General features: G+C 41.0%; 1 protein-coding gene and 1 long non-coding RNA gene across 17 annotated transcripts in view; both read right to left on the reverse strand.

The window, feature by feature from the left end:
* The window catches only part of LIMCH1 (LIM and calponin homology domains 1), a 344,225-nt gene that overhangs the window by 250,093 nt on the left and 76,422 nt on the right, over positions 1-17,710 (reverse strand). The window lies entirely within an intron of this gene.
* LOC126955047 (uncharacterized) overlaps positions 1,214-17,710 on the reverse strand; it is a 31,235-nt gene continuing 14,738 nt past the window's right edge. Inside the window, exon 2 of the long non-coding RNA XR_007725792.1 lies at positions 1,214-4,640. This is a non-coding gene — a long non-coding RNA (uncharacterized LOC126955047). The remainder of the gene's footprint in view (positions 4,641-17,710) is intronic.

The following is a 17,710-nucleotide window of genomic DNA, read 5'->3' on the forward strand; positions in this document are numbered from 1 at the left end:
AGAAAGCGTGCCTAGGGCTTATGAGGAGGCAAAGTGGTGAATGAAGCCTCCCCTGAGAAACAAGTCCAACTGGCAGAGGCTTCCCAGCATGGAGATATCTGGAAAAAAGGTAAGAAGATGCGGCAGGTGGGAGCTTAGCTAAAGGGATGAAATTTTGTGCAGAATAAAAAAGATGAAAGAAAAGGAAAGAATGCAATAATTGAACACACAGTGCTCACAGTGCTACCCTGAAGGTAGAGGTTTTAACTGAGGACTATAATGAGGTAACAAACATCAAGGCAAGTGTTTGAAACCAGGAACTGCAGATCTGTGAACTGCAAAGGTTTCCCATTCTTTCAAACGTAAAATGTTTCTGCTTTCAGTTGTAGGATTTGAGATGAAAGACGCAATGCTGAGTGTTTGCACAGTAGGCCAATCCTCAAATATTCCTGAACCAGCACTCAATGGGGGAGAAGAGAGAGAGGAGAGGCCCTGGGGGAGGAAAAGACTCTCAAGAATTGGAAATGCAACAGAGTATAGCAGGACGGGGGATCTGTGAGCCTTCTTTCAACCATAAAAATAAAAGTGTTTTAAAAGAATTACCCTTTCAGGCTGGGCACTGTGGCTCACGCCTGTAATCTAGCACTTTGGGAGGCCGAGGCGGGCAGAGTACCTGAGGTCAGGAGTTCGAGACCAGCCTGACCAACATGGAGAAAACCCATTTCTACTAAAAATACAAAAAAAAATTAGCCGGGCGTGGTGGCACATGCCTGTAATCTCAGCTACTCAGGAGGCTGAGGCAGGAGAATAGCTTGAATCCGGGAGGCGGAGGTTGCGGTGAGCCGAAATCGTGCCATTGCACTCCAATCTGGGCAACAAGAGTGAAACTCCATCTCAAAAAATAAATAAATAAAAATAAAATAATTACCTTTTTAGGGTGTTTCTTATTTTTTCCACGTAATGTAAATTTTCAATCATCTGTATTTCTAAAGACTAAAGAAGGAAAAGGAGATCTTGGTAGTAATGAGTTTATTTTATGCATTCTTTTTCTCGTAAGAGTATTTCAGCTTCTATACTTTCTCTATGATGACTCATACACACAAAGGGAATTATCAAATTGAGAAAATCTGTCCTGATAAAGGACAATCTTAGACAAATTCAAATATGTAAGTACCCAAACTGTACAGCAACATCCCCTACAACTTTTTTTTTTTTTTTTTTTTTTTTTTTGAGAGAGAGAGAGAGAGTCTTGCTCTATGGCCCAGGTTAGAGTGAAGTGGTATGATCTCAGCTCACTGCAACTTCTGCCTCCCTGGTTCAAGCAATTCTCCTGCCTCAGCCTCCAGAGTAGCTGGGACTACAGGTGCCCACCACTGAAACCCAGTTAATTTTTGTATTTTCAGTACAGATGGGATTTCACCACATTGGCCAGGCTCGTCTTGAACTCCTGACCTCAAGTGATCCGCCCGCCTCAGCCTCCTAAAGTGCTGGGATTACAGGCGTGAGCCACCACACCTGGCCATCATCTCCTACAACTTTTATGTTGCAAAATTAAATGTTCTTTACCTTTGATTCCCTCTACTCATGCAGTAAATTTACTCCACAGACACTCATGGAGTGCCAACTACATGCCAGTCACCCCATTCCATTCTCTTACTTCTCTAATGTGGCTTAACCATACTCTTCCTGGTCTGATCCCATTTTACAAATATTCTTTCTAAGGCCCCAAACTCAATAAATCTATAAAATTGACTTAATAAAATAAATATAAATAAATCTTAAAAAGAGAAATATATCTTGTTCCTAATTAGGAAGATTCGACATTATAAATGTAGCAAATCTCCCTAATAATATGTAACTTCAATTTTGTGTCAATCAATGTCATGGATTGAATTGTGTGCCACTCCGCAAACTCATATGAAGTCGTAACCCCCAGTACCTTCAGAATGTGACCTTATCTGTAATGGGGTCATTACAGATGTAATTAGTTAGGCTACAATGAGGTCACACTGGAGTAAGGTGGGCCTCTAATCCAATGTGACTGGTACCATCATAAAGGGGGAATCTGGGGACACAGGCAGGCATACGGGGAAAATGTCAGGTGAACATGAAGAAGGCCGAGAGGCCTGGCATAGATCCTTCCCCACAGTCCTTGGAAGGAACAAACCCTGCCAACACTCTGCTTTTGGACTTCCAGCCTCCAGAACTGCTGAGATGATAAATCCTGTTGTTCCAGCTACCCACTTGGTGGTAGTTTGTTTCAGCAGCTCTAGCACACTCATGTGATTAGTGCCCAATCAGTAAGCTTTAATGTTTGGAGATCTGAGATTCGAGTCACTTCACAATCTAGTCTCAACCCATTTTTCTGGATTTTTTAAAACTATGACCAAAAAGTGGCATCGACATTCTAGGAATCTATCCCTAGGAAGACATGCGGGAAAGTGCAAAGATTCATGTATATGGGAGAATATACTTGTCAACACTGCTGTAATAAGAAAGTAAGAGAGAGAGAAGGTGGGGGAGAAAATATAAGCAATGTACAAGTCCAATCCCTGGGGCCTAAAATTGGATACAAACAAATAAATATATTGTTAAAATAAACAGGTATAGCTGTTAAGGGGAAAAGGAGGTAGGTCCATCTACCTGGGCTTCAGAGAGTAAAGAAAACTAGCAGAAGAGGTAAACCTGGGCATATGCTGTGTGAATTAGACCAAGTTAGCCAGAAAGACGGGGACAGGGAGAACATTCCACGTAGAGAGAAAGTCAAGATAGTGGGGTGGTATCAGGAGAGAAAAGCCAGCATCTGGGAGCACTGTCTGGAGTTCTGCAAGGCCAGAGAGCAAGGACTGGGTTGGGAGGGTACCAGGGGATGAGAGAGAGGTCCAGGGGTCAGCTGAGCCCAGACCAAACTGGGCCTGCACATGCTAACTGAAGGCCATCAAAATGGGAGGGAGGCCCACAGAGGCTGAGTCACAGGGGCGTGTGGAGCAAATACCAGCTTTTTTTTTTACTAAGTGCTGAACTCTGTGTGTTTGATAATATAATATTATATTAGTACAGTGGCATATATCATTTACAGATGTTTTTTCTTTTTTTTAAAGCCTGAAATAGAAGTTAACAAATGTACTTCTATCTACGTAAATTGGGGGTACATGCTCAAAAACTTTTTTACTGAAGAGTTAATAAATAAAGTGTGGAGATCACCATATCAGCCTACAGATGCCGAAGTTCATCTTTTCTCTCAAGGCATCCGCTGAGGCTGCAACCTCCACCCAAGAAAGAAAAGGTTGGGAAATGATAACTAAAGGCTACAAGGTCTCCTTCTGAAGTCATAAAAATAATCTAAAATTGATGTGGGTGATGGCTGCACAGTTCTGTGAATATACTGAAAAGCATGATTTGCACACTTTAAATTGATAAATTGTGTGGTATATGAATTATTTCTCAATAAAACTGTTACCAAAAAAATCTTAAAAAAAAAAAAAAGAATTAATGAATTATGCTTCCTTAAGCACTGACATACTGCTTCTGATTCTTGGGTCAGTGCAGGTCAAGGAGAGAGCACTATGATAAATATCTGTGAGGAAACAGACAAGCTCAGGCAGCTGAACCTGCAGGTATAATGTAACTGCAGAATCAGAGACTCAAAAGCTGTGTTTGAGTCTTCGAGCCCTCTCTATCAGACATCACCCTAGTCTCAACCAGTCGGCCTGACCTCTCCAATTAGGGGTGGGATTTTGCTGGTCTAGCCAACCTAAAGCGAACCTAAAGCTGGAGCTCTAGAAGAAATACAGGAAAGGTACCTCCTACATCATGACTGTAGACACCTCTGTGTAGACACACAAGAGAAAACAATAATGCAAAAGCTCCCAAAACCTCCTACATTCAATGTACTCTGCATTTTTTACTCCATTTCATTTTTTTAAAATGCTACTCTCAGGCTGGGCGTGGTGGCTCACTCCTGTAATCACAGCACTTTGGGAGGCCAAGGCAGGCAGATCACCTGAAGTCAGGAGTTTGAGACCAGCCTGGCAGACATGGCAAAACCCTGTCTCTACTAAAAATACAAAAATTAGCTGGGCATGGTGCGGCATGCCTGTAATCCCAGCTACTCGGCAGGCTGAGGCAGGAGAATCTCTTGAACCCAGGAGGCAGAGGTTGCAGTCAGCGGAAATCACGCCACTGCACTCCAGCCTGGGCGACAGAGGGAGACCCTGTCTCAAAAACAACAACAAAAAAAATGCTACTCCCAACCCACTAGCTTGATTTCATTACCCTTGTAAGGGTCACATCCAGCAGTGTGAAAATCACTGTTCTAGAGGTAAGTTGGTAAGACAGACAGACATTTGTCTCGATATGCTCGTCTCCATGGTCCCGCATTTTCAGGATCCAGAATTAATCTACTCAACAAGAATTCTCCTTCAGTTTAATAAAAGATGTGACGATTAACATATGTTCTGTATTATGAAAAACAGATTTTTAAGAGCAGATGTGCAATTCCCAGCTCCATTACTTTATTAAAAAAGAGTACTTGGTTTTCCTTGAAGATTCCATGAATCATAGTCATCTAGTTTGGATTGACATCACTGCATTAATAATAAAAACAGCATTTTGCTGCCCAAGGTTTGTCTTCTTTCCAGATATAGACAAGAATGGTGATCCTGTTAAAGAAGCAGATATCAGTATTTAACTCAACTTGCCAAAAGTCCTCATAGTCTTTTCTCAAAACACTCGTTCCTCTTGAAACGCAATGAATAAATTTATTTGTTGTTGGGTTTTGGAAGCACTGTTTGTTCATTGTTGAGACAGGGTCTCACTCTATCACTCAGGCTGGAGTGGTACAGTTAGCGGCCATCTCAGCTCACTGCAGCCTCAACCTCCTGGGCTCAGGTGATTTTCCCACATAAGCCTCCCAAGTAACTAGGACTACAGGCACACGCTACTATGCCCAGCTAATTTTTTATATTTTGCGTAGAGACAGGGTTTCACCATTTTTTGTTGCCCAGGTTGGTGTCAAACTCCTGGGCTCAAGTGATCCACCCGCCTCAGCCTCCCAAAGTGCAGGAGTTACAGACAGGCATGAGTCAGCACACCTGGCCCAATGAATAAATTTAACCTTCAAATTCGTCTCTAATGTCTCCATGACACTGATCTGTGCCAGAATCTTTAACTTGGAATCACACACATACACATCCTTAAGTCACTCTTCCTTTTCCTTTCATGATAATTCAAATTTCTGAGGCCACTTACCACCTTCAAAGAAACTTCGAAAGATCATGAAAAATATTAAGGATTTTTATCATTGATCTTTATATAAAGTGTTACCAATTGGATTTATATACAGGCTTTTCCTGGTTTAATCGTAAATACATGGTTTATTTCTTTAAATTCCTTCTAATTGCCTAAGGGTTCATGTAGTCGTCTTCCAACACTTACTCAGCACATCTGTCCATTTGTTCACCATTCCAGAAAGGTTAGAGGATGTGTGGCACATTCACTCATTAGCTAGTATAAAAATAAAGCAATCAGCATTCAAAGCTCACTTCATTCCAGCTATTCCCATCTGTCCTATGAACACTGACTTCTAAAAGTTATGGTTCCATTAACTACGTATATTTGTGAATCTCTGAGAATGCCTTTCTCTTCCCTAATGGTTAGAAATTTAGTCTTTGATCTATTTCAACAAACACTTCTGTAGGACACTAATAGACTCAGAGGTTTCAACACTGCAACACAACTAGGAAGGTGAGTCTAAACCCCCTATACCCCGCTGCATCACCCCTTACTCCCCTCCCGTCATCATGCCACCCAAATCTCACAGGCCCCATCTGTGCTTCAAAAACCAATGACTAGCAGAATAGACTTTTCTCCCCACGATGTTCCCATTGAACCTGCAGTTGAGAATCATTCTCCTCATCTTCAGTTTTGAAAATAGACTGACAGCAACCCTCAAACCCTTTGACCAGAAGTACCTATTGTAGCACAATTACTCAATGTACTGAGGCTTCAAACTGTAATTCTTTAGGGAAACTTCATTCTGTTATATTTGAGCTTTCAGTTCTTTCCACAATTGCAATTCTCTAGGAACTCATTCACAGAGGAAAATAAAACCCACTTTAAGTTGATATATATTTATCTCAGCCACAAAGAGCCAAAGTCCTCCAAAGAGCATTTGTTTCACTGAACCGTTCTGGGAATGCATCCTGGAAGAGAAAGGTACTGCCAAGACCAACAGATAATAAAGCAAGATAGAAAGGTCAGTAGCTACCCTCATCTCCAGAATGCACAGAAACTCTAATCTCAGGCCATCAGTGCAAAATTAATTTCCATTTTTAGGCTAAATAAATTCCATTTGAAAGTATCGTGGAAAGATACAGGTCACTGGATAAACAGATAAGGAAACCTTCACATACTTCTATGCTTTTCTTGAATACTTAATTGGAGGAACTAATTGTAACAATCCATTTTTACTGTTTTTCTTGAAAATATTAGCAGTGCTTCAGTTGCGATTTTCATTGCCAAAAAATTTGAGGACAATTCCACAGGTGCCTATGATCCTTCCTGCTTTATGGTTACATTACAGGAGTTCGTCTCAGAAGATGGCAATGGCTTTCTGCCTAAGTAAAGCTTGGGAACATAGAATGGTAAAAGTTCACCTTTCACAGACAATCAACTGTTGTCAGTCAGAGGCTTGAGATATAAATAGGCTTCCTATAAGTTTAATAAAGAATGGGTGTCAGGTACAGTGGTTCACACCTGTAATCCCAGCACTTTGGGAGGCTGAGGTGGGTATATCATGAGGTCAGGAGATCAAGACCATCCTGGACAACACGGTGAAACTCTGTCTCTACTAAAAATACAAAAATTAGCCAGGCATGGCAGTGCGCGCCTGTAGTTCCAGCCACTCAGGAGGCTGAGGCAGGAGAATTCCTTGAACCTGGGAGGTGGAGGTTACAGTGAGCCGAGGTTGTGCCACTGCACTCCAGCCTGGGTGACAGAGTGAGACTCCATCTCAAAAAAAAAAAAAAAAAAAAAAAAAATGGGAAAATGTTGAATATTCTCTTCATGCGCCTACAAAAGCACACAGTGGTTATTGAGCAAGATGCTGAGCTAGAAGAAGTTGGTGCCTTTGTCAATAAATAGCTCAGCTCTTTAATCTCAGTCTGGTGGCCTGGTCATCACATCAGACTGTGGATGGTCAGATTTTGGCAAAATATTACCCACAAGCAGATTTCTTTTATGGGGACTATATCCTTAACCACTAGAGAAGAGATTATCCTAAGAGCTATTCAAATCCCCAATGTTGAGCAAGACTGAAAATCCCATTGCTGTGATGACCAATTCAGAGGGCACTGAGGGTTCTCAGGATGCCCCTCTTTAGGCCTGATGGAACCTCATGCTGTTGTACTTGGCAAGGGCTTATGCTTGTGTTGGCACTTTTGTTCTCACAGTTATTTGGGAAGGGAAAGGCCGCTGTGATATGTTGACCACCCTAATGAGAGGTAGAGAATAGAGATTCCCAGACAAAGACGCCATTGTGCTGGCCAATGAAGAGACACCACAGGCACGGCCTGACACCAACCAAATAGTTCAAGGTCCACTGACCTACCCTTAAGATCAAACTCATATATTAATATTGATTTTCCTCAACATTCTGTAGTTGTATTTCAGTCTTACGTTCTCAATGAAACATTAATAAACTTATTCTATGCCCTGTACTATACACACACACACACACACACACACACACACATATACACACATACATATATTTCAGTCATATGTAACATGACTGAAAAGTCACCAAAAAGCTGTTTAGGAGTAGCAAAAATAGAATTTTGTACAAAGACTACCTGCCAGAACATAAACTCAAACCAAATGAATCTCTACATTTTTGGAACCATTCAGAGTCACAGAAATTGGAAGCGCTCTTCAATCTCTGAGCCATCTCTTGCACACATTTCAGCTCCCTTCAGTCCCGCCGACAATACCCATCCAGATAGGAATATCTGCACTGTCCATGATCACAGAGTTTTCTCTGACAGATGTAGCCTCTTCTATGATTCAGTTTGAGTTAAGTCTAGCCAGCTTGCCTTTCCTTGAGTCTATGAGTTTTAAGTTAGCATATTCCTCAAGACATCAAGACAAAGTGAGCAATATAGACAGAAATTGCTGAGTTGCTTATATTAACAGTTCTCTAGCCCTGAGGCCAGGCAAATTCCCTCACATCCTTCACAGACTGGAATCAGACGCTCAGCAGCACTTGTTCCATGGGCCTCTCTCATCCAAGCTGCTCCCTTGGTTAACTGAGAACATTCCATTTTATCTGGCAGAAGAGCTTTCCTTCACCAGGTGTATTTCCGATGTTTACAGAAAAGAGTTTAGCCGTTGCTTACAAATACTGTAAATTAACAGATCTTCGTTTCTCCTAAGAAATGGTACTTTTGGATCACATGTGAAGGTTTAAAAAAATACAGCTGCCCTGGCTTCCTGAAATCTGGAAAGATTTACAACATGAAAGAAGAATGGTTTCATTGGATAATAATCCATCTGCAATAAGAGCAAAGTCCATACTACTATTAAATGTGTTTATCCACTGATTCATCTGAATATTCCTTGATTTGCTTTAAGTACCATAATCAAATGTTTTTATTTAATTCAACAATGATTCAGGAAAAGCAATTTTGAATCTCACAGGTGGTCTGAATTCACTGTGTTGGTTACATTTGATGCACTTCCCAGAGCAGAAAGAAAAAAAACATCCAATATGATTTTTTTTTCTCTTTACCTTAGAGCATGAGACATGAAGCTTTTACGAGGGAAATCATTTCCCAAAAGTGAAACCATTGCTTGCTAGCTTATGTTTCCATTTAAACAAATCTCTAACTAAACACATATGAAAAATGATAGGACCCTTCCTTTGATAACAATCTAGCATCTAATATTGGCAGGCAAAGTTTAAGTCACTTCCTGAATTGCTAAACAAACAGCTACACAAAAGAATCACCCAGTACATTTGTATGTTTCCCTTTCATTTACTTAGCAATTCTTTTCTTCAAATTAAACATCTTAGTTTTCCAGAAATTATTGTTTACCCCAGTTAAATGATTGATGTATAATAATATAATTACATGTGATACAATAGAGGGAGGAAGGGGTAGGAGATGTGTGCAGTTTAAATGATTAAAATTCAATCCATAGTTAATTTCCATACTGCATTCTTATAACAAGTGTGCATCTGCGTGGAGCTATATTTAGATTTCTGAGTGTTACAGAGTTTTTCTTTGTCAACACAATCAACCAAAATGAAGAGAGAGTACCTGTTTGAAAATGCAGGTCATTTCAATCCACAATGGTAACCCACACAGATGAGTTCTCAACTATCGTGAAATCAGCTAGTTGGTTAACTAGTTGGTTATACACCCAATTAATTCCTTCATCCATTTGCTCCACGAATACATATTTGAGCAATGTGTGTGCTGGGGAATGTGCTAAGCATGCATACAAAAGTGGGCAAGAATAGACGCTGACGCTAAGTGGCCAAACTTGTGTCTTTTGTAAAATATGTCTTTGATGGTTTGTACCAGTCCATCTGTCCTTTTTTATCTTTTATTTTTTTAATTTATTTATTTTTGAGACAGGGTCTGGCTCTGTTGCCCAGACTGGAAGGCAGTAACATGATCATGGCTCACTGCAGCCTCAACCTCCCAGGTTCAAGTAATCCTCCTGCCTCAGCCTCCCAAGTAGCTGAAACTACAGGTGCACACCACCATGCCTGGCTAATTTTTGTATCTTTGGTAGAGATGCGGTTTCCCCATGTTGCCCAGACTGGTCTTGAACTCCTGAGCTCAAGCGATCTGCCCACCTCAGCCTCCCAAATTGCTGGGATTACAGACATGAGCTACCACACCCAGGCTATTTTAAAATTAATGTCTAAGAGAAAGAATCACAGCTCTTGTGGTCTCCATGTTCCCACTAACACAAGAGTTTAGGGACAGAGAGAGACAAAGAAGTAAAACCATTTCTGAGTCTAATTACTCTCTATTTCCTTAGCAGATATCCCACATCAAAAACAAACAGCAGCAGCAAAAACCTATAAAATTAAAATTGCTTATACCATTATTAGTTTATACTAGCAAACTACTTTATATTAGCAAAGTGGATGTTTAATATCAATTTCTTAAAAAGACTTTCAATCTTTAAGAAGTTAAAATAAAAACCAAGAAAAAGAAAACGAGTATTAGATACAACTTTGCAACCTAAGCTCCTAAATGAAATGGCACTATTCAGACATCAGAACTCCCTACCATTTAGAAATGCATTTTTAAAATATCTGTGAAAGATCCTATTTCTAATTTGTTTTCCAAATCTCATGCATATTTTAGATGTTGAGGGTGGGGAGGAAGAAAAACTCCAAATACTTAATGCAAATTCCACTCCCACCTTCATTTTTCCTCACATTAAAACCAAGGCACAATGGTGTCTTTACCAAAGGGAAAAAAAATGACCGATTGGAGAGAAAGCATGCCCTAAGTTTTTAAGTCTTTCTTTACAGAAACTCAGAAACAGGACAATAAGAAAGAGGATTGGACAAGGAAACTAAGACAAATACCAATATTTTTAAAAATACATTAATTAGATCTTTGCTTAAAACATTGCTAATAGATTTAAATTATAAAGAAGCTTTTTGGTTTTCATTTTTCACCGAAACACAAGCAAATTTCACTTTTCATTGATGACTATAAAACCAGGATTTCGGCCGGGCGCGGTGGCTCAAGCCTGTAATCCCAGCACTTTGGGGGGCCGAGACAGGCGGATCACGAGGCCAGGAGATCGAGAGACGATCCCGGCTAACACGGTGAAACCCCGTCTCTACTAAAAAATACAAAAAAACTAGCCGGGCGAGGTGGCGGGCGCCTGTAGTCCCAGCTACTCGGGAGGCTGAGGCAGGAGAACGGCGTAAACCCGGGAGGCGGAGCTTGCAGTGAGCTGAGATCCGGCCACTGCACTCCAGCCTGGGTGACAGAGCAAGACTCCGTCTCAAAAAAAAAAAATAAACACCAGGATTTCTACATCTTCTCCTAGTAAATTAATTTCTACTCGAGACAGAAGCTGAATTAAAAATCCCTAGCAATACATGGCATCTTTGACTTTTCACAGTAAAATGTTGGGAAGAGGGGTTCATGTCGTTCATACCTACAAATGCAACACCAAGGGAAAGAGATCTCCACACTATGAAAGAGAAGTAAAATCGAACATGAAGGAAAAGAATCTGTGAACAATCACAATCAAAGACTTAAGACCAAACTTCTTATTCTGCCACATATTCATATCCAGTATCATTTTAAAAGTTTTTAAGAACATCATTAATTTCTGTTATATTTAGTCACCATAGAAATAGGTCTGCTATATTATCAATAACAGACCATGGGCCAGGTACAGTGGCTTATACCTATAATCCCAGCACTTTGGAGAGGCAGAGGTGGGTGGATCACCTGAGGTCAGGAGTTCGAGTTCGGGTTGGCCAACGTGGCAAAACCACATCTCTACTAAAAATACAAAAATTAGCTGGGCGTGGTGGTGTGTGCCTGTAGTCTTGGCTACTTGGGAGGCTGAGGCAGGAGAATCGCTTAAACCAAGAGGTGGAGGTTGCAGTAAGCCAAGATTGTGCCACTGCCCTCCAGCCAGGGTGCCAGAGTAAGACGCTATCTCAAAAAAATAAATAAATAATAGACCATGGTATTTTTTCTGTATTTTATAGAACATAAAATTCTAGGAGATTATTATATCTCAGGCCAAAGAAACCCAGTGGCGCCATTTAGGGACATTTACCAATACTGGTTCACATAACAAATTGCTCTGCTAAGTACAGGCAGTTTTCACACTTCTGACAGGTTTTATTCTTGAGGAAAGCATTGAAGTCAAAAATATTTCTGTAGGATGTGATTTTCCCATGGAAACATTGTTTTAGTTAGATACCAGTTTCCTGATTAAAGACCTTAAAAAATAAAATTACTATGAAGACCCTACTTAATCACCTAAAAAAGATATAACTAAGCATTAAACAATATTTTCTTTAAATTTGTTAATTACAGAGGGGAAACTAATAAAATTAATGCTCAAGTTTATTTAATAATTTTAAAAATGTTTTCTTGTTACTTCCTTTCCTCCAGCAGGTGTAAACTACAAAGTATAGGAACACTACCTTAATCATGAAGCATCAAGCAAAGTGCCTAGTGTACAGGAGATGCTCAGTAAGGAACCTGAACAAATCACCAAGTTAATTAATAAAGTTTTCTGGAGAAACTCATGCAAGGATGTTGCCCTCCTCCGTTTTGTTTTTTTGTTGTTGTTTTTTTTTTTTTTTTTGAGATGGAGTTTCGCCCTGTTGCCCAGGCTGGAGTACAATGGCACGATCTCGGCTCACTGCAACTTCCACCTCCTGGGTTCAAATGATTCTCCTGCCTCAGCCTCTGGAGTAGCTGGGATTATAGGCATGCACTACCATGCCCAGCTCATTTTTTTGTATCTTTAGTAGAGACGGGGTTTCACCATGTTAGCCACGCTGTTCTCTAACTCCTGACCTCGTGATCTGACCACTTCAGCCTCCCAAAGTGCTGGGATTACAGGCGTGAGACACTGCACCCAGCCCCCTTTTTTAAAAAAATTTTTTAATTCTTTTTTTTTTTTTTTTTTTTTTTTAATGAGACAGCATCTTGCTCTGTCATCCAGGCTGCAGTGCAATGGCATAATCACAACTCACTGTAGCCTTGACCTCCCGGGCTCACGCAATCCTCCAACTTCAGCTTCCTGAGCTGAGACGACAGGCACACACCACCACACCCAACTAATTCCTTTATTTTTTTTGTAGAGATGGGGGTTTCACCATGTTGCCCAGGGTGGTCTCAAACTCCTGGGCTCAAGCGATCCATGCACCTTGGCCTTCCAAAGTGAGATTACAGGCATGAGCCACGGCACTGGTCCCCTCTTTGAACCCCTTTCCACCACGTAAATTTTGCTTGTTGTAGGTATTAGAAATCGCTTGGTGTTTTTCCTACAGTGGACACTGCAATTATGTCCCCATCTGACTTGAGAACAAAAATCTGCATGTACTGAATCAGAGCATGACTTGGTGGAATTCAAGTTTGTCCTGGAGAGAATAAGAAACCACAACATCTGCATGCTGAAGGGTACATCTTCCACGTATTCTATTCCTAGCCTCCCAACGGCGCTCCCAATGTTTCTCTTTAGTCAAAGGAGTCTGGCTTTTCCCTGACAGATGCTCCCCCCACCCTTAAACCAAAGCAGTATTACTTCAAGCATGATCTGTGAATTGATCACTACTGGTCCATGGCATTGTACATTACAGGATTGAGAATCCACATTTATAGCAGTCTGGCCATCAACACCACATCCAAGCCATGTGATGGCAGGACTCATCTTGCTGAGCGAGATGTAAATCTGTTTAGGTGTTGGCCAGCTGGCCTGGGCGAGGTGCATGTGATGCAAGCAGCATGCTGATCCTGTGCAATCAGCCCTGTATTACAGTGGATTGGAAATTTAAAAAAAAATCAAAAGCAAAACAAATAAACAAAAATAGTCCTTCACTGCAGAAATCTGAGAAGCTCTGTAATAAAAAGGCACAAGCCAACCAGTCGCAGTGGCTCATGCTGGTAATCCCAGCACTTTGGGAGGCTGAGGTGGGTAGATCGCTTGAGGCCAGGAGTTCAAGACCAGCCTGGCCAACATAGTGAAACCCTGTCTCTACTAAAAATACAAAAATAGCTGGGTGTGGTGGCGGGTGCCTGTAATCTCAGTTGCTCAGGAGGCTGAGGCAGAAGAATCGCTTGAACCCGGGAAATGGAGGTTGCAGTGAGCAGAGATTATGTCCAGCCTGGGCAACACAGCAAGACTGTCAAAAACAAAAAAAAGAAAAGAAAAGAAAAATTAAAAGGCACAAGCACTGTAATCACACAGGACCAGGTACGAGTCTGTGCTCCACTACTCGCCTGACGATGTGGCCCAAACAAGTTCCTTTACTTCTCTGAACATGCATTCTCTCATCTGTGCAGATATGGATGAAGGAGGGTACAACTCTGTTCAATGAGCAGCTTCCTCATGCCATGAAATGTTCAGTTTTAATATCTGTTCAATACAAGGGTCAATCACATACTTGAAAATACTTTGGATGTGGTTTATTCCACAGCCGTATGAAAAAAAAAGAAAGGTAGCTGTTTGGGGAAAACAGCTACCCTGCAATAAAACAATGAATGCCCCCAGCACTTTCTCATATTCCATCTAGAAGATATTTTGGTAACAAATTCAGTGTATCATGGACTGGATATGGATATGATCATCCAGTGGTCACTGCAGGGTCCAGACTTAAACCACATGTGACAATTTACTTTGGGCCATTGTGAAAGCAAAAAATTCTCAACTGCATCCAACAACAGCTAAAGACCTAAGGACAGTTTTCGGGAACTGCTTTAATGACTTACAGTCATAAGCAAAAAAAAAAAAAAAAAAAAAAAAAGAAGATGCCCAGGAGAAGAAGAGGGAAGAAACTGAATTTACATGGAACAGAGAGGTAAACACAGATAACTTCAACTGGCCAGCATAGGACCCTCCTGGCCACTCTGGCCACTCTGTAAATGAAAAACAAAAACCTTTCCTCATTGTCGTGAAGTCCACCTATAACACACCAATCTCAGTATCTAGCAAAAGCAGAGAGCAAATAAAAGTTCCCTTTCGATCATTCCTATGCTATGTATGCCTGTAAAATTGTGCTTTAATTCTTTCCTCTTTAAGTTAATTCCATTACAGTTTCCTTTCTATCTGTTACAAATGCCATCTGGGTGGAAGCCTAATGATATGTCAGTGTCACCACTTACAATGGTTCCGAAATTTTTTTCACCCTCAATCAGCAACAGTCCCCAAGGACTACTGGCTAAAAACAGGAAAGCTCAGTAATGCCAAGGCTGATTTATAACATCAGCATCAAGCTCCAGCTCAGGCTCCTTGCACACTTCTGGCTCCTGTTTCACTAGTTGAGTGAGAGGTCACTTGGGTCACATAGGACCTTACAAGGTTTCTGGGGAGAATAATAGTTTTTCTGTACTCCTTCCTTACAAAAGGCAGCTGATCAGCACTACTGTCTAGACATGCAAAGATATTTTTCATGGACACAAATAGGTTGGTGTTTTGTTTTGTTTTGTTTAAGTGAGAAAGGGATTTACTTTTATTTTAAAGCATGCACACAGCTACAGTAGGCCTTCTGGAAAGCCTTCTTAAAAGAAGATTTGTGTGTCAAGCTCACATTCAGAAATAACAAAGAGTATAATGAAAGGGATCCGAGGTCCATGACAGTATTTGACGTATTACCTAGGAGACATTGGAGATGGCTTTCATTTTCAGATTCAAGGATTCACCTTTCACATAGGAAATACAAAAGACCAGACAAAAACCATGTGTTTTTACCGTAATTTTCTGCTTTATATCTCCTTCGTCAATTTTTTTTTCCAACCAGCTCCACACTTCCAATATATACCCAGACGCTGACAAAATCGTAGTTTCCCATCCTCCACAAGGACTGAAACACATGTGAAGGTTCCTTGGGAAGGACCAAAGAGTACGCACAGAAATTTGGAAATTTCTGCATTCCATTTCCAGTCCTGACAGCATCTCTCACACAGATTGCCCTGGTGCCATTATTTTAATTACTTTACATGCTGCCTCTACAATCCCGACGATAAAATGGAAAAGCTGTTTTGTTGGAACTTGTGCTGCAAATAGCACAATGACAATATTAGGAAAAAATCTCTCACAGCATTAACTGGCTCACAAAGATTATTCTTAATACAAGCTGTCCCCAACATATGGACATTATTTTTTAAAGCCCCAGACCCATGAGCAGGCCCTAAGTAAGTCTGCAACCCTAGTCCTCCAGTGGGGGCAACTGCTCACTTCTCTAGGTCAGAAAAGCTTAAGGAGAGGTAAACTGGAGGTACACTCATGTTCAGACAAATGTCATGCCATCTCTACACAGATGGAGAAGTGCAAAAAGTGAACACTTGTGGAGTCCAGGTACCTAGATCCAGGTAAGGAGACAGTTCAAACCACCACCACTATCACCTCCAAAGAGAGAAGAAGAATTCCCGGTCTCCTAATTTACAACCCAAAATGTATTCTTTTAAAAGAAAAACAAGGTTTAAAGAGATTTTCTTATGGCTCTATGAGCTTTATTAGAACTAAACTTTACAAAAGCAATAAACTGAAAAGTGCCTATATCATTGAAAGTGGAACAAATACAGTACACTGGTTATTTCTTGAGAAGTTGAGTGAAGTCTTCAAAATAATTTGAGTCATGTAGTGGCAATTGTTTTATTATTTCTATTATAGGAATCATCATGTCAATCAGTTGCTACAATATAGGACTTCAGAAATAAGATTTTATTCTGTATATAAACTTCTACTTAATACATTTTTATATAAGACCCTGCTCTTGCATGATATTCCCAGACAGTGTCTCTGTAGCTTAGATTAATCCTGCTCAATCATTAACCATTCAACCCGGGCAAAGTTACTGAACTTCACTCCCTACCCCTCAATGTTCTTGCTCATCAGATAGTCAGAAATAATATCTTACTAGGAAAATGAATGGGAGAAAAAAATAAAATAGAACTTTATTCGCTTTATTCTGCACTCAAACGAGCAAAGAAATGGTAGCTTCAGTGTTTCTAAGTGACTGGTTTAGGACAAGAAGGGTGTATTAGTTTCCTGTTGCTGCTCTAACAAGTTACCACATTAAGTTTAGTGGCTTAAAACTACACAAATTGACTCTTACAGTTCTGGGGGTAGGAAATTTAATGTCCAGGTGTTGGCAGGGCTGCCTTCCTTCTAGAGGCTTCGGCGTGGGGAGCAGGAGGTTTTCCATGCCCTTTCCAGCTTCTAGAGGCCACCTGATTTCCTTTGCTCATGGTCCCTTCTTCCATTGTCGAAATGCATCGCTCCAATACCTGGTTCCATCATCATCTCTCCGTTTTCTGCTTCTGATGTCCAGTCTCCCTCTTATAAGGACTTCTGGGATAACACAGGGTCCACTGGGATAACCAAAGATAATCTCCCCATCTCAAGATCCTTGATTTAACCATATCTGCAAAGTCTCTGTTTCCATATAAGATAATCTAGCCAGAGGCTCTTAGGATTAGGATGTGAACAACCATAGGAAGACTTTACTCAGACTACCGGAAAAAGGGAGACCCAACTGCAGAAAAGTCTGGCAAATATTTACTCCTATGCAATAAATTAAACAGTTCCTTTAGGTTTGGTCTTTTTAGACAACAAGCTCAGTCACTCAGATTTCTGTTCATCAGGACAGTATCCAGGGCCGGGTATGGTGGCTCACACCTGTAATTCCAGCACTTTGGGAGGCCAAGACCGACGGATCATCTGAGGTCAGAAGTCCAAGAGCAGCCTGGCCAACATAGCAAAACCCTGGCTCTACTAAAAATACAAAAATTAGCCAGGCATGGGGGTGGGTGCCTGTAATCCCAGTTACTCGGGAGGCCAAGGCAGGAGAATCTCTTGAACTTGGGAGGTAGAGGTTGCAGTGAGCCGAGATCACACCACTGCACTCCAGCCTGGGCGACAAAGCGAGACTCTGTCTCAAAAAGAAAACCCAAAAACCGACAGTAACCAGGTGTATGGGGAGAGGAGAAAGGGGAGAGGGGAG

This window comes from Macaca thibetana, chromosome 5, assembly GCF_024542745.1.
Source record: "Macaca thibetana thibetana isolate TM-01 chromosome 5, ASM2454274v1, whole genome shotgun sequence".
NCBI lineage: Eukaryota > Metazoa > Chordata > Mammalia > Primates > Cercopithecidae > Macaca > Macaca thibetana.